The sequence below is a fragment of the Lissotriton helveticus genome, chromosome 7, assembly GCF_964261635.1.
Source record: "Lissotriton helveticus chromosome 7, aLisHel1.1, whole genome shotgun sequence".
Taxonomy (NCBI): Eukaryota; Metazoa; Chordata; class Amphibia; order Caudata; family Salamandridae; genus Lissotriton; species Lissotriton helveticus.
In genome coordinates, this window is record NC_136068.1 from 59,089,544 (window position 1) to 59,114,254 (window position 24,711).

The 24,711-nt window shown below is 42.9% G+C and overlaps 1 long non-coding RNA gene across 1 annotated transcript in view; it reads left to right on the forward strand.

The window, feature by feature from the left end:
- The first annotated feature begins 9,120 nt into the window (after positions 1 to 9,120).
- LOC144768033 (uncharacterized) overlaps positions 9,121 to 24,711 on the forward strand; it is a 32,800-nt gene continuing 17,209 nt past the window's right edge. The window contains exons 1-2 of the long non-coding RNA XR_013598423.1: positions 9,121 to 9,240; positions 17,827 to 17,893. This is a non-coding gene — a long non-coding RNA (uncharacterized LOC144768033). The remainder of the gene's footprint in view (positions 9,241 to 17,826; positions 17,894 to 24,711) is intronic.

The window sequence follows — 24,711 nt, forward strand, 5'->3', positions numbered from 1 at the left end:
TTTATGCAGTATTACATCCATTTTATTGGTGGTCAAACATCCTTGGAATTCCTGCCTCCAGCCGGTTCCCACACAGACCCACCAGCTGTCGCCCCCTCCCAAATCTAACAGATGATTGCTATCTTGCAGCCAGACATTCCGACAGGATCTAAAAGTGTGTGGGATCGGTCAGATCTGAGGGTTCGTGTTATTGATTAAATCAGACTTCTTTGTTAGTGCTACAAGTCCTGCAGTGTGCGGGGCAATAAACTATGTCTGCAGGGGTCATTTAGTGCCTGAGGCCGGATTGGGTGGCCAGGTGCGGTTACAGGGTTATCAGGAGGCCTTGCTCATGTGCAGGGGATGAAAGGACAAATGTGTTTTAGGGCGGAAAGAGGCTCCAAGGCATTGTCAGGCTGACATGGTTTTATGACCCTAGTACGTGTGTTCAGGCTTGGTCAGGGTGCTGGGGATGATTGAGAGGTCAGGGTGAATTAAAGGTGACTAGCAGTGAGTGAAATGGCTGCAATGTCTAAAATGGTTGCTGCTTACGGGCACGCAGTGGCTCTTGTTAAGCAAGATGGCACCGGCGATGTTCACGTCTGTCGATTATATTTTAACACTACGGCCCAGTATCTGCCAAGCTTCAACAGTAGTGTCACTGGTGTTGATTTCTGAGAACCTCTGCATGTGTTGGTAAGTATAGAACTTAAAGGGACAGGGTGAGCGTCGCCGTCTTCCACAGCCACATACGGTATGTAGTGGTGGTTGCGGTACCAATAGTATGCGTACTGAACCTGCGCACAGAGGTAGTAAAGGTGTTAGTCAGGGACACTAAGACTGCCCCTATCCTAATCCAAAATAAGGGGCGACAGGCTCACTTGCACGTGTTTGCCAGCCCAAATCAACTTAATTAGGGGCTTATGGATCGTTTTGAACAACGTGGCGGGCAGCGTTATGGGGATATTATTAAAGAGATAAAGGAATTTGGGTACAAAAAACAGTTTTATAAGTGCCATGCGGTCGGCAAGTGACAACAGCAGGCAAATCCACCCATCTAACTGCTGTTCCAGCTTCGTGCAAGCGGTGCCATAGTGTTCTCGATCACAACAACTGGGTCACCATGGACCTACACTCCAAAGTATTTCACCGGTTCTGTTGACCACGATAGAGGGAATTTCAGCATGTGAGGAGAGGTGGAAACAGTGAGCGGTACAACAAGTGGCTTAGACCAGTTAATGGTGAGACCAGAGAATTGGCCAAAGTGGATATTTACTCTAAGCACCGTAGATAGAAAAGTCCGTGGCTCCCATACAAACATCAGCACGTCATCTGCATACAGCGAGATGTTCACGGGCGGTGAACAAATTGCAGCGCTGCCGCTCTATGCCGCTGCCGGATAATACAAGCGAGTGCTTCTAACATTAGTGCAAAGAGAAGTGACGACAGGGGGCAGCCCTGCCTCATACCTCTGCGAATGGGAATGGGGTCTGTGGTGATGCCTTCAATGCGTATCCTTGCCGACGGGGCGACGTATAAGAATTAGTAGAAAGTGATGGAAAACCCATTTGTCTAAAGATACTAATAAGACAACTCCGCTCTATGGAGTCGAAGGCTTTGGCAGCATCGAGCATCACAGCCACAGCCTGCACATCGGGATCGAGAATGTGGTACATTGCAAACAGCATACGATGGTTGTGCGACATGGTCCTCTCAGGTATAAAGCTGGACTAGTCCGGTAATACTAGCAGGGGCATCAATGGTGTGAGTCTGGTAGCCAGTATCTTTGCCAATAGTTTTGCATCGTTGTTTATGAGTGATAGCGAGCGATAGGAATCACACAGATTAGGTGGTTTCTCCTTTTTGAGCAGAGTGATAATGAGGGCCTCACGAAGCGTCACAGGGAGTGAGCTGGCAGCGTATGTCTCAGCATACATTTCAAGGAGGAAGGGTGTCAATTCCTCTGTGAACTCCTTATAGAACTTGCTGGTGAGTCCGTCGGGACCCTGGGCTTTTTTATTTGGAAGGGATTTTATCGTAGTTTTAATATCGTCCTCAGTAATAGGTTGGCAGAGGTTGTCTATGTGACCGTCCGATAGCCACACCAACGTGACATCAGAGAAATAGTCGTCAAGTTCCGCAGCTTGTGCACCCGTTTTTGATGTGTACATGTCAGTGTGTGTAGCTTGGAATTGCTGGACTATGTCTCTTGTGTAATAATGTTCTGTCTCAGAGTCGTCAGTAATCCTTGTAATGGTATGTGTATTTTCCCTGGTTTTGATTTTAAGTGCTAGCCTGTGTATGGAGTCATTCACCCACAAGCAACTTTAATAAAAACTGGTATGAAAAATGATACTTTTCAAGTACAGACATATTAACATTTGGCTAATACGTGTTTTAACTGTAATCTATACTACTATTATAAAGGAAGAACTTTGAGGCTTTGAGGCGGGTAAACTCGGGAACCACTGCGCCAATCCACACACCCGATACATCTTTGTAATCCTCAGGGTGTGCAGATGGACATAGGCTATATAAAGTAAAAAAATACGTTATATTTAAAAAAATTACATTAAAAAAAATATAGTCCCTGAGAAGTAGCGCCGGCCGCGACCTGCGTGCTCACGTCAGGACATGGCGCGGGGGAGGAGCGGTGACGAGCGGCCGGTGAGGAGCAGCGGACCGGGCGGACATGGTTATTGATTAGGGCTTCATGTCGTATAGGCCGGTTTCCAGTAAGTTCATCTTGGGTTACAAGTTATGTGGTTTCTTTTCTGCGAATTAGTGGGTTTAAAACTGGAAATGTCCAAAGTTTTTTGGTCACGGACTGTTGGCAGGTTTGCGGCTCCGTACCCGGTCCCAGGCAAGCCAAGCACTTCACGGCCTGCTGTTCGCCCGAGTTTGGTTTCGTCTCTGCTTTCCAGGGCAGGCAAAGGGGAGAGAGCGGGCGCTGGACGGGTGAATCGGGCTTTCAGCAGCAGAAGAGGGAGTGAAAAAATCTGCTGCTAAATGAATCCAGTTTGTTCGTAATCCATCATCAGAAAGAGACATTTCAATGCACTGAATCTACCTGCAAAATAAACCCATTGTGTGTGATGCATGCGCCAATGTTCCAGTCCAGGCCAAGCAAAACAAAGCAAACAGTGCTCATCTGAGCCCCGTCTCCCTTCTGTTCTTGCGTCTGCTCTTGCAATCTCGGAGTCTGGGGGCCGCAGAGGGCTGGCCAGGGGTCGTAAGGGGCATGATGCCAACTGAATTCCAGGAACATGAGAGGTCGGGGGCTGCTGGGGGGTGCCGTTGTGTAGTGCCCCCTGCACACACACAACCCCTCACAGCAGACAGTGCCTCCCGGACTCATCTTGAGCGAGTTTGGGGTGCTGCTGCTCCCCGGGCGCCCAGTCTCTCAAGGAGTCGGATCCCCGGCCCTGCCTTGGCCCTGCCTTCGGACAGTGCTTTAAAATACCAGAGGTAGAAGAACAAGAAATAATGGTTTAGCACACTGGTGACTGAGGAACGCAGAGGAATGTTTTAATCCATGGTGTAGACGTACATGACGGCATGGCACTTTATACTCCCACACAAGAGGGTGAAGTGAAGTGCTTTGTAACACAGGAACAGCAAGGAGACAAACCTGGAAGACAACCACATTGAAAGGTGTCTGCAGGACTCGTGCGCCCTCTCGTGGTAAAAATATGTAATGCACGGCGTGTTCACATAAGGAGGTAGTTAGAGGGAGGATAAAACCAGCCAGACTTTGTGGGGATGCTGTAAGCAGCCTGACAACTCTACCCTCTGGATCCTGGCCCACCATCACATAGCACAGAACCTGACCGTCTACCACACCCGGCCTCAACACAGCACTGGAGGTGTTGAATGAATACGTCTTTATTGTATAAAATCTATATCTATACTACTATTATAAAGGAAGAACTTTGCACCTTTGAGGCGGGTAAACTCGGGAACCACAGTGCCAATCCACACACCCGATACATCATTGTAATTGTCAGCGTGTGCAGATGGACATAGGCTATATAAAGTATAAAAATATGCGTTATTTAAAAAATTAACATAAAAAAAAGTAGTCCCTTCGAAGTAGCGCTGGCCGGGACCTGCGTGCTAACGTCAGGAGCGCGGGGAGGAGCGGCGTCCAGCAACGCAAGGAGGAACGGCGGACATGGTGCGGGGGAGGAGCGGTGATGAACGGCGGAATGGCGGTGAGGACCGGCGGACAGGCGGGAGGAGCGGTAAGCGGCGAGGAGCGGCAGAGCGGTGAAATGAGGAGCGCGGGGGAGGAGCGGCAGCTGAGGTAAGGCTCCGGGCAGTCGGGGGTCGGGGCAGGCGGGGGTGGGCGGGGGACGGGACGGGGCGGGCAGGGGCCCAGGCTGCTTGACAATGTCGGGGCAGGTGGGGGACGGGCTGCTGCTGCACAATGTCGGGGCGGGCGGGGGTCCGGGAAGCCTGATTGCTCCCGGACAAGGTCGGGACGGGCTGCTAGTATCTCATATTATGAGAACCCAGTTAAATAAAGGCTTCTATAATTTTTCAAAATATGTATTGCAGAGGTCTTCATTCCTTCCTCCCACCTATTTTCCTTTCACTTCTTTTTTTTATTTTAAAACATTTTTTTTTTTTGATGACACAAGCAAAAGACAATATACCAACAAGAATACATTTGATCAGTAAATACTGCATCGTAAACATCTAGGTGGTTAGTGCAGAGAGTAGTACATAGTAAAAAAGAAAAAGCTTAAAGTCTCCAAAGTAATTTCATATATCAGCGAAAAAACGAAGAAATAGGCGTATGCAAGACCACAATCAGATGAATTCATATCAGAGCGGAAAAAAAAAAAAGACATCCCCAGATTCTGTCTATTTTTTTGAGTGCTTTATCGCCCCTTTTCCTAGCTAAAGATAATTCCATATCATATATTTCTTTCACCAGAAACCACCATTCGTTCACATGTTGTGGTTGGTCCGATATCCATGCCCTCGCAATAACCAGTCTTGCACATGATCACAAAATAAAACAAGATCTCGATATGGAGAATTTGTAGGTTGCATACCAAGGAGGATCATTTCGGGTAGTAATGGTGTGTTAATTAATAGTTTCTGTTTCAAAATGTTTTCTAAACTATCCCAAAATGAAAACAAACAATCATATGTTCTAGATCGGCAGCCTGTAATTGGCACTTTGGGCATTTCGTACGATCATTAAGAACATTGTTGTGGAACCACTTACAGATTTGTTGCGGGGTGTAAAAAAGCCTGCATATGGTCTTATAGGCTTGGAGTTTTAAACTGGATGAGTGAACTAAACTATCGATATTGTTTGAAAACGAAAAAATAATTTTCGAGGAGATACCGGTCGTGAATTTGAAGGTCCATTTCTGAGCCAATTTAGGACACTTCTAAATAGATTGTTCAGTCTTTAATTATGACTGACAATCTGGTTTAAAATAAATAAAAGTTACACACATCTCATACCCTCAGACAGTAGGTCTATCCCTCAAGTCGGACAGACCTCATAGGCCCAGATGTTGAATCTACTGCTCAGGTTACATGATCCTTACACTGATCATACCAGCTTTGACCACAAGCATCACTACCTATGATAATGCCTTGAAAAGCTTTATCAATATACATTATGCAAGACCAACACATGAAAGTTGAAATGACGTTTACATAAGCAAGTGTTCCATGGCACTGCAGTAATGATTATCAGTTATAATTCAAAAATAATTTCTAACCAATGCTCTGAAATGCAAACATTCTGTGAAACTTAAAATAAAAGCTTTAGCAGCAAGTACTCTCTGGCACTGCCGCATTTCCATTTGAGCAATTATTGCTCAAATATAAACTTTAACTATGTTATGAAATGCAATAATTTTGTGTCCGAGCATCAATATAACATTATAGAAAAAAAATCGCATATTCTTCCCAAATGCCAGTGTGCAGTTCTCCCCACCAATGCCTGATTTCCATGTGTAGTAAATCCATGTTTTGGCACCAGTCATTGTGATTTCCCTCAAACTCTACTATGCCCTATATAGGCAGAATCCACATAGAGTTTTGAATTCCTCTAAATGTTTTCTATGTGGTTTTGAAGTGAAGACTTCTAATGATAGGAGGGGTTTTTCTCCTACCCCTCCCTCCACGGGATGCAAGGGATCAATTAAAGCCTTTTTAATTTGCACTGTTTGCAAAAACACATGATTGTGGTCATGATCTCCTCTGTGATGAAGCGATGGGTGTGCTATTTTCACTAAAAGCTGGCTTTCTGTCATTTTGAAGCTAGTGATTGAAATGATTATTGCCTCTGGTGACAAGATACTAAACCTTCATCGTCCTCACCTAAGAGGTGGAGGTATTGTGAATATTTCAAGCCCATGTATACTTGCTTCACCTTCCCAGCTGACAATTTATCTGAGGTAGAAGAACTCAGCTTTTGCCTTTCATTGAATGCTCGATAGTCAGTGGGTGGCGTTCTGATTTACAGACCCACGGGACCGGGAAGTCCTTGTTTTGAATTCCCTCTATGAGACTGTATATTTTTCGCCAATTTCAACATTCAATGGGACTGCCCCTTGGATAAGGAGGCGGTTACTTTAAATTACAATATGTCACCATTCGATCTCTCCCAATTTGTCTCTAACCCCACTCACAAGTGAGTATACATGCTCAATCTCGTTTTTTATAATAAAAGATTACTGATGTCAGAGCTTTTTCCACTATAATGGCGTTGATCCAGTGGATCCGAGCCCACACACCTCCTCTCCCTTCCTGACTTTGATTTGCTTTAACTATGTACCCCCTGGACTTCTCCTGGCACTTTGGGTCATACTCACTGGGTTACTCTCATGGACTTCTTTACTTTTTTTCCTTTTGCCCTGGCCGCCATTTTGCTGCTGCACTCGGATGCTTTTTTCTCCTGACCCTGGCCCGATCTGGCTGTCAGCCTATCACTGCTGGCAGACCTTGTGTATCGGACCACAGACCTTTCAGCGATGTATACCACATATTCTGATGCAATAACCCATCTCCTTCCATCAGATTACTCCAAAAATTAACCTTTACACTGGATTGCTTGTACCTTTAATATCCAAATTTAAGTTTGGAAGAGAATCCATGCTTATGTAGAGGAGTATCACATCTCTGTCACATCCTTCCTCCAATTGACGCCTTTTTCCCTGATGATATCTTAAGGTGTTTCATCATGCATTTGGAATAGATGTGAACAATGCATGCCAGGCTGAAGCACATTGGGCCCGATTCACAGAACTAACTTAAGACAAAATCATAAACTTACTACTTTTGGTATGCACAGAAGTTAGGATTTTGTCTTAGGTTTGTCTTAAGACAGACTTAAGGCATAATTAAGTTAGAATTTTGTCTTAAGTTTGACTTAAGACAAACTTAAGACAAATTTAAGACAGACTTAAGACAGACTTAAGACAGACTTAAGACAGGCTTAAGACAAACTTAAGACAGACTTAAGAGAGGCTTAAGACAAACTTAAGACAGACTTAAGACAGACTTAAGTTAGGATTTTGTCCTAAGTTTGTCTTAAGTTTGTATTAAGACAAACTTAAGACGAAATCCTAACTTCTGTGAATACCAAAAGTAGTACGTTTAGGATTTTGTCTTAAGTTAGTTCTGTGAATCGGCCCCAAAGTCACATGAGGGACTTGAAGCTAATGCTGCAAAGTGAAGGCTAAGCTATAGAGAAAGTGAGCAACTAAGTGAATGAGTTAGTGAGTGAGTGAATAGGTGTGGAAGTGACAACTGAATGGTTGAGAGGGGGAGTGAGTTAGTGAAAGAGCAAGTTAGTAACTTAGGGACTGTATAAGAGAATGAGTTAAGGAAAGAGCATTGGATCGAGAAATTATATGAATTAGTGTATGCCTGGCTGGTTTAACACACTTGTTTAGGCAAGTTTACAGTTCAGCAATAGGAATAAAACTGGAATATTAAGGACCAGACAGTATTACACTGAAGTATTCAGATCTTTGTGATACAAGTGCTGTCACAACGAAGTTTCTTCAAACCAGAATTCAAATACATTTTACAAGTGTTTTAACATCAGTTATATTTCAAAGTACTTAATTTAAAGCATCGAGAATGTACAACACTAACAGCATCAAGCTAAAAACCAGTCGCAAAGGGGCAGATTCTCAGAATCTGCCCCTTTGTGACCGGTATTTTTGCATTTGGGATGCATCATCCCAAATGCAAAAATCGCAAATAGAGAATTCGCTAAATTGCGATTGTTTGTATTTAAGGAATCTCAAATTGAGATTCCTTAAATGCAATGCAAGAAAGTTCCAAAAATAGCGAATTCGCTGATTGGGCACGCAAATTACCACGAAGTACAACTTCATGGTAATTTGCAAAAACTTTGACAAAGGCACTAAAGTGCATTTTTCAAAGTGTCATGTTGCGCACACACATGCCCTAAGGGCATATGTGTGCACAACATATGTGCACAGATCAAATTCAGGGATGCAACAGGGTGTCCTTTGGATACCCCTGCACCCTTGAAATCGCAATCTCAATTTGCGAATCGGTAATTGCGATTCGCTAATGAGATTGTCTTCCCATTCATTCCTATGGGCCTCTAGGCCCATAGGAATGAATGGGGAGGTATTCCTTAATTGCGACTCGCAATTTGCGAGTCGCAATTAAGGAGTTCTAAGAAATCGCTATTTTTGTGGTGATTTCTTGATGCATTCCATTTTGCTATTCCTTATTAGCGATTCCTTATTTTTCGCTAATAAGGAATCGCAAAATGGATGCTCGATGCATCTGGCCCTAAAATTCAGATCTAACAAAGCACAGACAATGTGTAGCATTTAAAGATGGTCAGGGTTAGCTTTAGATGAAGTGCTTTACTTTAGGTTTAGGGTGTAAAGTAAGGTTTAGAATCAGCTATAGACAGTAGAGTTTGATGCTGTTTTCGCGGATGCAAAGGTAATGACATTCTGTGGGAGACATGACTATTTAGATTTGTGTATATTTTACTAAACAACGCGTGTACATCACAAGGGGGAGAATGGGATACGTGTTCATACACATTCAGTAATTTTAAACGTCATGTGCTTCTGTGAGTGCTTTCTATGCATCCTGTTTGCTTTTCTCATGCCCCATGTTTAGAGAGGAGCCTGCTGACATCATCACTAAGAGCCTTAAAGGCCAGGCACCTGAAGTGGTTATTACTGCAGAGAGAACACAAGCTAGTGGATGACAACCTCAAGATCACCACAGGTGAGTGCAGGCAGCTGGACCTTGGCCCTAAGTCATTGTGATCTCTCAAAGACAACACAAGAGAAAAAATGTAATTTTCATTTCATAATTAAAGCTTCTGGTTTTCTGTTTTTACTGATCTTTTACAAATAAATGCAGACAGAAAACAATGTGTTTCCTGACTGTATTTATTTTTAAAAGTGGAAAAATACTGAATATGGTTCTTCTTGAGAAAGACTTTCCATGCTGTCTTTAATGAATTCCAGGCAACAGCTGAGCAGATAGACAGCATTGAGAACTAAACAAGCATTGGAAATGCAATAGGTCTCGCATTAGAAAAGTTGGAGCTATTGGTCTTGTAAAGGACAAATATTTTATTTATTTGTTGGTTTTTAAAATAGCTAAATTGATAGCTTTGTCATTTACAATGCCAATAGTTATAACTTTTGCGAATGTGACACCTATAACATTTGGAATGCAACATGTTTTGTATTTATGTGACTTAGATGGCAGCTCTGTTCATTAGGCCACATCTCTAGAGAGCATGAGTGCGCAGCCGGGGAGAGAAGCACAGCAATGCAATAGGTCTCGCATTAGGAAAGTTTGAGCTATTGGTATTGTAAAGGACACTTTTTGTATTTATGTGCTTGTTTTGAAAATAGCGAAATTAATAGCTTTATTATTTACAATGCCAATAGTTTTATCTTTCGCAAATGTGACACCTATTGTAACACAATATGTGTTGTAGCACTGAGTGGTGTGAGGGTGAGGGGTTGAGGGGGTGTGAGGGTGAGGGTGAGTGGGTGTGTGAGTGTGTGAGGGTGAGTGAGGGTGAGTGAGGGGGAGGGTGTGTGAGGGTAGGGTGTGTGAGGGTGAGGGTGTGAGGCTGAGTGTGTGTGTGTGAGAGAGAGAATGTGCATGTGTGCATGCCTGTGTGTGAGAGAGAGAGTGTGCATGTGTGTGAGAGGGGGAGAGACAGAGAGCAGAGCCTACATGTGTGAGTATGCGTGTGTGTGTGTGTGAGTGCGAGAGAGCGTGCATGTGTGCCTGTGTGTGGAGGGCTCAGGCGTGCAACTGCTTATCAACGCGTCCACAGTAGTGGCACACACCTGCTTTAGTTCTTTCTATTCCTGGTGGATGCCATTTCAACAAGTTAAACCCTTCAGTTTCAACTGGGTTGGGGCCCTTGAAAAAAACTTTTTTTAATGAATCGGTTGATCCCCAGGTCCATTTTTATTCTTGATGCTGCCGAACAAATAAGGTAGAGCCATCAGGCGTGAAAAATAATTGGCTACCTTGGATGGGTCATTTCAACTATGTTTTGATGGTAGAGTGTCAGGTTTCCATGGCAGTGTAGTAGTTCCATATAGTAAATGTATATGTTATGAATTGGAAGCTGTTGCGCTGAAAACTAAAACCATAAGTTTTTTTTAAAAACTTGTATACGCACTTCAGGTCATACATTTGTACAGAAGTCTTTATGAATCGGGCCATTAATGTGTTTCATGTGACGCTGTTAATGGTTTCTGCATGTTAGTGACAATGGTATTTTTACTGGGGATCATTGTTTAATGTTTTTTTATCTGCGATACGTAAACCAGCTGATTGAATCAATTGCTAAATTAAGGGTTTGTTGTACTTTTTTTGCCAAAAAAGAAGGTTGCGCTAACATCTGCTCGCCAAGTCTAAGCAGCGCTCTGTAACAGTCCACGTCATCAACATAAGGTGCTACTAAGCAGTTTTGATGTATGAGAATGTGTAGCATAAAATATATTCACTAACATGGCTTACATCTCCATTCAGATTTCAAAGAGACACATTTACCATAAAGTTCGCAGCCACAAAATGTGTTGATAAAGTATATGTATCTCGACATGATGTGCTGTGTCAGGCTGTGCATATTATGTGGAATGTGTGCCATCTTGTTGTAACAGAAGTCCAAGGGATGGTGTGTTCAACAAGCGCCCTAAAGCTACATCTGTACTAAGGAGACGCTACCGGTCTGGTTATAAGTGCCCGTTAAATTGTGAACACTAGGCAAGCACCTATTTGCACAGGGGTTGTAATTAGAATAGGAAGGATGATTATCGTATCGGGTAATTACCAGGCACAGTAAAGTTTGCAACCCTGCTAACCATTAAATGTCAGTAGGTCAAACCTGCCGGACTGCATTAGGTAAAGTGATCAAGCTACCCCTCTGTGTTACTACGTCTCCTGTAGGATATGCAGGTGTGAAGGGGTATTCAGAAGCCATCACCAGGGGTCTGTGGATGAGCCCGTAGGTGTGTGACTCCCTGGCGCCAGGGACGGAGGGGTAGCTTGTTGATCAAACAGCCCCCTCTTTATTGTGCAAATGGTGCTCGACTGAAGGGGACAATAGCCGCCCGGGCAGGTGGGCCAGTCGGAGGAGTGATATCAGAGCCCACTTCCCGTTAGGAGCATTTAATGTGTTCATTAACCCAAGCACTAGACACCTTCAAAGCTCCCCCGCCCCAAAGCCGGGCACCTTTCCCAGGCCGAAGCCGGCCCGCAGGATGGCATTTATAAAAGTGCAGATTTTCACATCAAAAGTGTATTTGTCCACTGGGGGCGCGAGCGGGTTCACAAAATGCAACAGCTGACTACCACACCACTTTAATTTAACGGTGACGCCTGGGGGAGGGTGTGGAAAAGAGTGTCAACATCCTAAAGAATAGCGCTACAGTCTCTTCCAAGGAAGGATAATAACAGGTCGGTTGCGATGCTGGTCTCAAATGATGTTATTATTGCTCGTTCAGACAGAACGAGACTGCTGCAGCTGGCGGAATAATGCGCGAGAGCGCCGGGGAAGCCTTGAGGAGACAGAGAGCAAAAATAAAGGCGAGACGGGGGCACGCTGCGGGCAGGGAGAGAAGTGCATCGGAGGACTTGAGGAGAGAGAGAGAGCAAAACAAGCACGGCAGAAACGAGAGTCACGGCCGGCCGTCAATGTGAAAGTACGGCCGGCATAAGCAACAACACAAACAAGTTTAAAAAAAAAAAAAACTGGGAGGGGGGAGGAAAAACACGAGAGACGGCCTGCGGCCGTCAAAGTGAAAGTACAGCCGGCATTGCTGTGGGGAGGGGGGAGGAGAAATGCGGGGCATTTGAAGTGAAGCTTCACTTGTGTGTGAGAGGTGTGGGAGGAGTGCGGCTCGGCTGAGCCAGAGCGCACGCTGAGGGAAGCTTGTGGGGCGGAGCTGCTGGGGAACAGATGGCAGATGGCTGGCGATTTGATGCTGTGCACGCGCATTTTAGGTCAATGCGCTTGCGCATTGACCTAAAAGCGCACGGGCACAGCACCAAATCGCCACAGTTAGTTAAACTCTGTTTAAAGCCCTATAGTCTCGCTCCGCTCAATGCGCATGCACATTGATAGGTCACGAGACCTAAAAAACATAGGATGAGATTTCCTTAAATACAGGCTTATGTTAATATATATTTGCAATTTAACTCTAATAAGCACCTTGTGAGTGTAGTGTTTTGTTATACATGGCTGTTTAATTTGCTCACACGTGACAGACATTCATGCATGAATGCAAATCCAAGAGTTATATAAACATGTAAATATACAATTCTACTGCTCCATTTATTCTCAAAACACAAAATGAATATGAATAAATACCAATAAGACAGAGGAAACAAAATACGGATATATACAGACAGAAATGTTAAAAAAATGAATACCTTAAAACCAGAAGCCCTATTCATATTCATGACATAGTGTATTTAGAAATACACCCGATCACAGCAGGTTTATAGCTAAAGATAGCGAAGACTTGGGGAAGGCAGCACAAGTGACGTCCCTAGCTCTGACAATACACATCATATTTAAACCACCTCACTATACCCTGCAGATACTAAAAAATCAACCCGCCCTTTAAAACCCTTGACTGTACTTACCCATCCACATTATTATTGCACCTCTCTCTGTCTTTCAGTCCACAATGTTACCATATACCTGTCCTAGGCCTCCTTTGTTATCTCCTTCCTCATACTCTTTCCTGTTTCCACTCTGTCCTTTTTAGATGCCTGCTCCCCCAAGCTGGCTCCTTTCTTCACTGGTGGAACTAATCTTCTTTCTGTCCACTTCTAGGTTCCCCAACCTGCATGCCCAGTTTGTAAGCTGTGCAGTCCTGTCACACAAGTAGCAAATTTCAAAACATACTCTAGTACACACACCTGGAAAACTAAGAGCTGCCTTCAGGAACCTCAACTTCCCCAGAAAGACTGCCCAGAACCCCCATCACCTAAGAAACAGTTCTTACACTCCAACAAAATGTGAGGTGAGAAGGCATGGAGAAATACAGCTTATAGCTGCACAGGTGTGCAGGTAAGAGGGAAGGAAGCCTTCCTCTGTTCATCACCCCTGGTGGTTGCCATTCCCCCTTTAGAGATGTGAGAACTGCAAATGGAAACCAGTGATGGAAATTGTCCCTGCACTAGGCCGTCAAGGAAGGCACGAAGTACTAAGGTGAGGAACACAAACAATAATCCCATAAATATAGTCACTTAAGCCTCTCATTTAGACATTAGAATTCTGATTAGGCCTTTGAATTAGGTGTAGACTACAGAGTCAACAAGTACAGTACCATAGATGCGCTGAGGATGGAAATTTAGCACCTCTTATATTTTCTGTATGTAAATAAAATGTCTCCAATCTTCTGACCTGCAGGTGTTTGTATCTCATATACAGAAATGAAATGCTTCTTTCATCCTTAAGCAAGTGTTCTGATGCTTGTGTTCTTAACAAAGAATACAATGGGGACACAATATTCAACATTTTCTCATCATGAGAGTTTGAGGGAGAAAAAGTGTGTGGTCATGTTACTGAATATTTAAATGGACTTACATTAATGAACGTTATACCTACTATCCCTGCATTCCCTCTGGGTCAGCTGGACAATTGTGAGTGTGTTCTACAAGTGCTTCAACCTTTTGCTTTTCTGATTGGTGGGGTGGGGCTTTGATGACTAAATGAAACCCGAAATTGAGGCTGACTACTGGCCCATCAACCCAGGCTATACACTGACACTGACATCCTCCAGTTACTGCGGATCAAGAACCAATATTGCTTGGTCACATGCCTTTTAACACAAATTACTGTGGTGGGATTGGCTTTTGTCAGTCCAGATCCCAAAACTCTGGTCTCTTGCCTCCATCATTTATGTAAGCTCAGTGCATGTGGTTTACTGATATTGGGGATATATTTGAATCCGAGTGCATGGTGGACGACTTGGTGGCCCTCCTGCAGCAGGCTGCCTTATAGCATGGTAGACATGCTACCCCACATATAATGCTTCTTAAGCGTACCTCCCTAAAACCAATTGTAGTTGGAGGATGAGGATGAGGAGAAAGCCGCAATTGTATTCTTTTTGTTACAGTAGGTTTGTTCCTGCTCTAGTGAAACTCAAGTATTCTCTTCTTCTGATGTTGCTGTTAGTCTCTGAGATTATGAGAACAGATGGAGAGGGCTGCCTGGCTTGGAATCAGAAAAACAACCATGACTAGTCCATACAGGTCTCACCAGTGATTCTTGGGTGCAGGAATAGTTGGAAAACAAAAGGAGATTGTGCTACTTTCTATTGCAAGATTTGCATAGTGATTCTTGCCTCTGACTTCAAAGTACTTGGTGTTTGCCAGCTAAAAAGCAGACTTAAATTTTGTGCATGGTTGATAGTGTGTGGCCTATAAATCACAAGAGAGCTGAGTGAAAAATGCAATAACAGATTATTTTGGGAAACCTCTAGCCTTCAAAATAAAAGCACTGAGATTTCTGCTGAAAATTGGCAATACACAAAATTGTAATAATGCTGATATTAGGTCACTGTTGTAGTGACACCCAGGGGATTCCCATCATTTAAACCAAGGATGTTGGTTGTGCATGTTAACATTAGGGGTGCCCTTGACTCACGTAATTTACTGTCTCATAATTAAGTGAAATTCCAGCTAAACTACGCGAGAGGAGAATAACCTTGCATTTCGCACTAAGAAAATAATGCAAAATGCAATAGAACATGACACAGCAGTCACAGAAGGCTTGCACTCTGTTACCGTGTTCTTGCGGAGGGAATTTCTTGCTACACATCACTGTAAATTACGTAAACTGTATAATTGTGTAATTTCAGGTCATAGGAGTAACGTGAAATTACCAAAATTACTTTGATTGCTCTGACATACATAACATTTTGCCAAAGCTTTGGATGTCATATTTGCGATGTTCAAAACATTTGCTGTCACTTTGGTGGTTGATCTTAGTTCGGGGTCCTCCTGAGTCTTGTCATGTTCTTCCTTGTCCTTCTGGCCACTCTTGTCATGTCCCCTGAGTCTTCCCTGCCCTAGCAGGTCTTTTTTGATCTGATTGTCCTCACACTTATCCTGCTACCCAAAATGATTGATATGTTCCACTTGGTCTCCTTCTCAACCTGGCCCCATAGGTCCTGATTTTCACAGCCCTCCTAGCCCTGTTTCCGGGCCTCCAGGTCCTGATCCTTTGGGCTACATAGCCCCCCCTTGTGTTGACCATCCTGGTACCATTTTTCCTGGTCCCCCTGGTATTAATGATCCCTATCCTGGTTAAGTGGGTCTCCTGGTTATAATGGCCAATATGCTCCAATCCTGATTTTCAATGTCCTCCCCATAGTGGTCCCTATCCTTCTTGCTTTGGTCCTCCTGTTCCTTATTCTTATGGTTCTGCTATAACTTACCATCTCACCACTGATCTCCCAAGCCATTGTTAGTTCCGTGGGACCAGAGCATCCTTTTACTAGCCGTACCGGCCCTGGTCTGTCTATTTGTCATTCACATGTACTCCTTCTCTAGTCTTCTAGATTCTAGTTCTCCAATTTCACAGGCCTCCAGTCCTGTCTCTCTTCATACACCTCACCCTAACTCTAGTCCATCTGGCTCTTCTGAACCTGTTCTTTAGTCACACTAATTTGCCTGCTTCTAATGCTTCCTCTCTTGGTTCCCCTTTCTGTGTAGTCATGGCACTCCTTTGGTCATCTGCTGCTGGTCTCACTGCCCCTGGTTACTCTAGTCCTCTTAGTACCCCAATCCCGCTGCTTCAGCCAAGTCCTACTAATCCCACTACTGTCCTAATTTTCCTGTTCCACCTTATTCTTGTCCATGTGACCCTGGTCTCCTCTGTTATTGTCCTCTTAACAATAGTCCTCCTGGATTCATTAGTCCTTGTCATTGACCCCTTGACCTTGTTCCTTCTGGTTACCATGTTGAGGGTCATCCTAGTCTATGTAGTCCTTGTCTTCCTGATCTAGAGTCTTCCTAACTTTGATTCTCATTGACCTTCTGATCCTAATACCATTGGCCCTACGCTTTCTGGTACTTTTCTATTTCTCCACATTCTGCTGATCTCTGGCATTATGGTCCTGCTAAACATAGTCCTTCCTGGTTCTGGTCTTTCTGTTCCTGGTCTTTCTACTTCTGGTCCCTTGGCCCTCCTTGATGTGATCTCCGTGGCCCTGGTCCTCTTGCTTCTGGTGGCCCTTTCCAATGTTCTCCTGGTAGTGGTCCTCCTGGATCTGTCCACATAGGTCTAATATTCCTGGTTCTCCTCATCCCTCTGATCCTGGTCAGTGCACCCAAACATTTCAAGCCCTTCTTGTCTTGCTGATCCCAGGCCTTTTGTTCTGCATAGCCCAGGTCCTTCTGTTCCTTTGGGTATTTGTTCACTGGTTCCTGGAGGTCCTGGTCATCCTCGTACATTTGTTTCAAATCCCCTCTGGGCTTCGTCACCATGGTCCTGGTTCTTCTTGCCCTGATCCTCATGGCTCTGGAATCCAGCTCATTTGGAGGACCACCTACTGGTCATCAACCTTTTCTTTTTTTCCCCAGTCCCCTCCACAATGATCTCTAAATCTGTCACTCTGGTTTTTATTTTTGTCTTCCAAATTTATTTGCGGAAGCAATAATGTCAAGAAATGAGGGCCCACTGGAGAGTGGGCCTGGCCCACTTAAAACACTGCTTATCATGTTAATAACAAACTACCATTTGCAAAATACATTAGGTGGGCACCTAAAATGTCATGTGTCTGAAGGGCCACTAATGGCATGGAACCAATGAGGGTCTATGCCTGAAACCCACTCTGGTAGGTGAATAGTGTAAATAACTGTGTTTTTTCAGCTGGTCATTGAGTAAATAGACACATTCCTCCTAAATTTGCTTACCCGTCTCCTGCTTTCACTTCCCCTTTCCCGAGAAGCCCATTACTGTGTCTTATCCAGCTTAACTCCTCCATGTGCCCTAAAGCACTGTGTCAGCTAGCAGCAAATGCCTTAAGTCGTTTTCTCTTCTTCTGTGGCCCAGATATCAGCTGTGTTTCTACACTGCCTGTTTGCTGCTGCTTGTCGGCTGCTGTTATGTTGCCAGCTCTAAACTACTAAGCTACTGCAATCCCCATTAAAAGGAAGCCCAAAACTAAAACAACCCCTTCCATAAGAAGATGAAAATGAGCCCAGCCTCACAAATCATCAAATGGCAATTTGTGAATGTTAAATTTGTTTTATTGTCATGAGTGAAGAAAACATGTATGTACTATACTTTACAGTTATACTCTTCATTCTTTTCAGATACACAAATAGTACTAGAGTGCAGCACAAAATATCTGTGTGACATATCCTGAATCTCCTGAAACAGGTTTGAATTTTCATTACTTATTTTGATATTATGTGAATATAAAAGATGTTTTACAAAATTGATTTACTGCTTTTTACTGTGAAAACAACTTATTCATGTAGTTTTGAAAAATGTTTGTAAATGAGCTTACATTTGAATGCTTCATAGTCTTACCACCACTCCTAAGATAAGATAGACACATACCTGGTCATGCCTGGAGTTTTTCTTCATGTTTGGCTAAATAAAGACCTCCTACACACTATTTATCTGGACACACGTCTAATAGTATTTGATCTCCACTATTTTGTCTGTGGCCAGTTAAAGAATTATGCAAATCATTAAAAGAAGAGGAGCACTGTTTCTGTACTTAATACCAATGTTTATCACAAGCTTTTTATCTCATGAGGCACAATGCATATTCAAAAAGACAAGATAGAAGTATCTTTTATACCAAAGACAACAACTTTATTCTCTTGAAAATTGTATTTCCTTATTCTTTTCTTTTATTCATGATTCTTCATAACAGTGCATATAAATAACAAGGTACAGCCTACGAGTTTCGTCCCAACCTCACTGGACTTCTTCAGGGCAAGATCTACAGGTACATTACTCCAATTTCTTCAAAAGGATGTAACAAGAATCCCTTCTAGTCTGTTTATATCTATGCGCTATAAGTATTTAATTAATTTTCAACGTACTGCGTCAACAAGAAATGTGTACTCCACAGTGATTCCGCTTTATTTTCAAGTTTAGTTCCCAATAAGACTTTGTTTTCAAATTTGAGTTAATTCACTGCCTCCACAGCCATTTACGTCGGTTCTGTTAGAGCGTGATTGCTACATCCATTTTTAAGAGTCCATGTATATTCAAGTTGTATCACTCTCAAAGGTGGTGCGGCCACCTATTTAGGTGTTAGGCATTTTCTGATTGACGCGGGAAAGATCTTCCTGTATGAATAGCGTGAAAAAATAAAGATAAAGAATGATGTTCTGATATTTAGCAGCCTGCTGGCTAAATAGCTTAAATTTTATATTATTTTGTCGGCTTCCGAGTAAATAGTAGAGAATATTTCCTATTGATTGGTGGCCGAATAAATAGCCACTTCATCAAGCAAAACTAAATAACTACCTAGAATCAGTTTCAGAAATGACCATTGGAACATACAAATACAGACAGAGGAGAAATGTCCAATTAGTGTGGCAAATTTACCCTACCAGATTAAGGGGTCTCTACACCAGTGGTGATAAGAAATTATGTTCACCAGGTTTAAGGTATCTACCTGGAACTCCCATGGTTGGTTCAGGAGCAGAAACCTAGGAACATAGCTTTGAACTGCCAGGAGAGGCAGCCGGGTACTTCCTTGACTTAGAGAGCTGATTGACTGCTCAGGAACAATATTAAAAGTATCCTTGAATGAGTCCAGGCACTGTTCAGAAGACAAGGGGCCATGAAGATGCAGAACTAGCCGAACATCTTGTGTGCATTGGAGAGGGAAGTGTACTGCTCTTCAAGGGGGGAAACTTAGGAGTCCCTGAGATGCCACAAAAGCCTGATCTGACTCATAGCCGCCAAGTTCTCAGATTGCTTTGTTGTGACATTTCTATGGCTTTTGTTGGCACATGAGAGATAGTCGACTGTCAAAAGCGTGATACTTTCTATTGAGTAGATAAAATATTGACCTGTATTTCAGTATCTCTCAGTGCATTGTCTCTTCATATTGTCCAGACATATTATACAACAATAAACATACACTTAAAACAAGCCTGGCCTACTGGTATTACCAATGCTAGAATAATCATCTCCATGAGTGATAGCAATTATTTTCTTCTATTTAAACAAAATGGAAAAAGTTTCAGGGCCCGATTCACGAAATGAACTTAAGACTCAATCCTAAACTTACTACTATTTTGGTATTCACAGAATGCACTTACTACTTTTGGTATTCACAGAATGAACTTACTACTGTTGGTATTCACAGAAGTTAGGATTTTGTCTCAAATTTGTCATAAGACAAACTTAAGACAGACTTTAGACAAACTTAAGACAGACTTAAGACAGACTTAAGTTAGGATTTTGTCTTAAGTCTGTCTTAATATTAGTAGTAAGTAGTAGTAAGTAAGTAAGTAAGTAGTAGTAAGTAAGTAGTAAGTTTAGGATTGAGTCTTAAGTTCATTCTGTGGATCGGGCCCTCAGTTCGGAGATTATGAACTCAATATTAACATGTATTCAATACTTTACTACTTTACTTTATGAATTAATGACAGGAAATGTGAGAAACTTCTACTGACTTCAGTAAAAGTGAAGAAAATAGGTTGAGCCCAGCCAATTTTCGATAGTAACAAGACATCCCTCCTAGTTCTGGGTCTAGTTCATAATAAGTGCCTCGAGCAGAATAGCAAGCACATTGGTTCATGAGTTTATTAACCCTGTAGCTCTACAGATCTTGGTCTCGCATAAAGGTGCTATGATGCTGCATAACATTAGCATTTCAGTGCAGTGATGTGAATACCAGCACTAAAAGTGATAGTCTAATCCAGGGTTCTCCAACCTTGTCTATAGTGAGAGCCACTTCTGATCACTGAAAATCAATGTGAGCTACTAAAGGCTGTGCAACATATACATTGTTCCTACAGACCCCTCCACATACCACTTCACTGACTTTAAGCCTAACATCTATGGAGCCAGTAATGTGGTTTGAACAAAATATATTAAGTGCCATAGAAACATTGATAAGAATGACTTTAGATTTGTGTTGTCGCCATACTTTATAGTATGGAGAGAGCGGAGTGAGTTTGCAATAAAAGTAGTGCTGTTTTGAACTCAATGAAACTGATGAGATAGAAACGTCCTTATTATTGAAATGCCCACATGAAACTTTGGGGCATATTACCAAGGGCCTTATCGCCGCTTTAGCGGGAATTTTTCCCGCTAAAGCGGCGATAATTTTATCGTCCTATTACCTAGCTGTCGCTAACACCAGTTAGCGACAGCTAGTAGGAGATAGCGATCATCTTGGGCCCCGCTTTGCATGTCAGCGATATTTATCGCTAATGACATGCAAAGTGGGCGTGCCAAGATGTTAGCGACTGTAAACAGTCGCTAACATCGCTATCCCCTATTACCTACTTTTGGAAATAATCACGCTAAGCGCGATTATCTCCAAAACCTAACGCCTGCCCAGAGCAGTTCTTAGCCATGTTATCCAATGGTAGGTGGATAACATGGCTAAGAGCTCAGTAATACATGAATATTGCTGACTTTACAGCGATATTCATGCATTTCGGCCGATTTTTATCGCTTAGGAGATAAACCTTGATAATTGCAAGGTTTCTAAGCGATAAAAATAGGCGAAGCACGGCGATAAAATTATTTCCTCTAACCAAGCTTAGCGAGAATTTTCGCTTATTCTTGGTACTATGCCCCTTTGTTCTTTTGTGTTGTGCTGGTTTAATAGTGAACTCTCTGTTCAACTTCAGAGCTTATTATTATATAATTCACAGTTGTATTGAACATTGGCATCTGCAAGGGGGGAAAAAGGGGGGAGCTTGCCCCCCTCCCCCCGATCCTGGATTTGTCACTTGCTCTTTAAAAACATTTCAAGATCAAACTTCTGGTAAAACCCCAGTAGCACAATCTTGAAACATTTTTAATTATGCCCCTCCCACCAAAAAACATTTCTGCGGGCGCCTATGGTATTGAACTTGCCATGAACATGTTGGCTTTTTGTTCTTGAATTCAGCTGACATCCAACATGGAAAAAATCTGAGTCAAGAAAGATAAGTTGGCCTGTTCAAGGCAGCTTCAATACAACTGTGAATTATATAATGATAACCTCTGAAGTTGAAGAATAGTTCATACCTAAACATGCGCAGCTAAAAAGGACACATTTTCATGTGGGTATTTTAATAAATAAAACCATTTCTTTCTCATCAGCTTCTGTTGACTTCAAAACAGAAGTGCTTTTATTTGCAAACTCACTCCTCTCTTTCCTATATAGAGCAAGAATTAACACATGCCAGAATTAGGCACAAATCAATTTACATTTCCTGGTTGGAAATAAAAGTTGAAACAAAAAAAGAGAAAAGTCATCCTGTTCAACTTGGTCTGGTAGCATTGATGAGATTAATTCACAGTTTTGCATTTCTTTTCAAACTAAAGTACCTTTTTATTTTAACAATAGCCTACCTCTCAAGTTGGATATTTTAGCAGCCCTGGGCCTTTCACTGATTGTGCTGCTGCACCAGACCACTGGCACAGTAGCCAACCACAAAACCTGGGCCTTATATTAGGGCTCCAGTGTCAAGGCTGCAGCTTCGCCTTACTAGCCACACAGGTTGTGCAGTGTGGAAGCGCGGTGCCTAGCTGCAGAAGGGAGGCATGCGATTCCCGTTGGGCTGTCTAATACGGCGCATGACATAGTCAGGCTTTTAGCAATGACATCAACTTCTTCTGCAAGCCCTTCCCTAGCTCAGCTCAATTAAGAGAATCAGAGCCACTGGTTCATTTGAGGCTGGACAAAGGCTACAAAGAGGCTGGAAATTGAACCAAATAATATAGGCTGCCTATACTAGGGTGAAAATAGATAGCAGGACACAAGCTACTTGCAAGGTGTCTGTGAGCTACCAGTAGCTTGGATCTATTGGTTGGAGACAGCTGGTCTAACCCCTAATGCGTGGTACCTAGTAGGGCTGCCGACTGTGCACATAAATGAATGTAGGGTACCTGGAAAATTTAGGGCCTGATTTAGATCTTTGCAGAGGGGAATACTCTGTCACAAATGTGTTGGATATCCCATCACCTGTATTACCATCCCATTATATCCTATAGAGATCATAATACTGCGGACAAGATACAAGTGATGGAGTATTCCATCTGCCGAGATGTAAATAAGGCCCTTAGTCTGTTTGAGTTCCCTCCAACCTCCTATTTCTGAAAGGTTGTGAAGCTCTGCTGTAGACCATCTGGTTTATTGAAGGGAAGCCATTGGAAACAGTCACAGCATACAAGTATCTGGGCGTCTGGATCGATCATAAAGGGAGACCTTCTGTGCACACAACAGAAATGCAGGCAGTTGCACGCAGCCTGGAGGGGGCTTTTATAAGAACGAAGAGAGCTCTCCACTCCCAGGACTTTGTCCCGCTAATAAAATTGATTGCTGCTAAATTCCTTCCTACAATTTCCTTTGGTGCAATAATCTTCAGAGACAAAATGAACAATTGGCTAGACAGAGCGCAATCATCATGCTACCCTAGGGTGTTCCAACTGCCAAATTCGACCTCTCACGCCCAAATTCGAAAGGAATTTTCTTTATCTTCCCAGCGATGGATCATGAGCGCAAGATACACCGCCTACTGCCTAAAAACAAAGGAAGACAGACCCCAGACTCTAAAGAGCTGTATATGGTCTCTGCTCAGCAACCGCAAAACATCGTGGAACAAATACTTGATCTTCTGCCTCGAATCCCTCCAAGCACAGGACATATGGTCTACCTCGCTGCCTATTGAGGCGAAATCGAAACTTCTTTCTAAACAGGCAAAAATCCTATCAAATGACCATGATACGCAACATGTAGTACAGCTCTTCCATGGCTCTTGGGCCTCCAAGCTATACGCCCCGAACACTTTACCGCCCTACCTCGCATCCTCTATGAAATCTCATGTAAAACTCCAACTAATGAGATTTCGTTTTGGCTTACTTCTGCTGAAAGCATATAAGTTTGGCCAAGGATACAAGAAAGAAGCTTCCTCCCAATGTCGCTTCTGTAACCAGGAAGAGGAAAATCTCACTCACATTTTGTGTATTTGTCAACGTTTATATGCCCAAAGAATCTTCTGGCTTCGCCCAATTTGGGTTTCTCTTAACATCAGGACATGCCAAGAAGCACTTGATGCATGCATGAGGGGCGACTCACCTCAGAAGGCGACGCGCTTTGTCAAATTCCTTACAGAAATTAATTCCTTGATTTTACCATCCGACCAAGAATGAGTTTAGCCCCCCAAAAGTGACATTTCTCTTTACCTTTCATTTCACAAATGTTCTGACTTTTTTTCGATTCTGAAAATCGTCTTTTTTAATGGTCAATCATGAGTGTGTAGATTGCAATGATTTTAATTAATTGTGCAAATAAATTTTACTGTTACTGTAGACCATCTAAGTACTAAAAATCAGGTTGGCACTACAAGAGACTACACCACAGTCCACGGTTTTCACAAGACACACCCCGAAGTAACGCAGGAGATCCAAAGTTTATCAAGTAACTGGACAGTAGTTGACAGTCTGCGCAAGAAACAAGCCGAAGTGCTGGAAGAGAGACAAAGTGTCTGGGATAAGCTGCAGAGATGGAGAGGCCAACATCAAGACTTACTTACCCTCCAATTATTGCCACATAGTATTTTGTGTGGTGGAATTCTGACATTTGCCAGTGATAGCCAATGGAGCTAAGACAATATTTAATTCCAATTCAGTAACACGGTTACTCATATAGTGATAGTAAGCAGTTGATACATAGTGCAGGAAGTGCTAAAGGGAGTGAAACTCAGACACAGTGTGACACTGATCGCACTTGAGAAACACAATGCCTGGAAACCTCTATATTAAGGAGCCCGCCTTAAAGGAGGGTGTAATGGAAAATGAGTCACCCCACAAACTATGTGCGTTTCTAACTTAAAGTTTCAAACTCTTATGTTCCCATCTTAAGTTTCCCTAAGTCCACTGGGAGGGCATAATAATGTTCAAGCATAAACAAGTATAACACAATCACCTATAGCTGAGCTGAACAGGTCAAGAATGTCTCATAACACTCTAAATAATCACCCACAGGTGTCTGGGGTGTAGTTTTA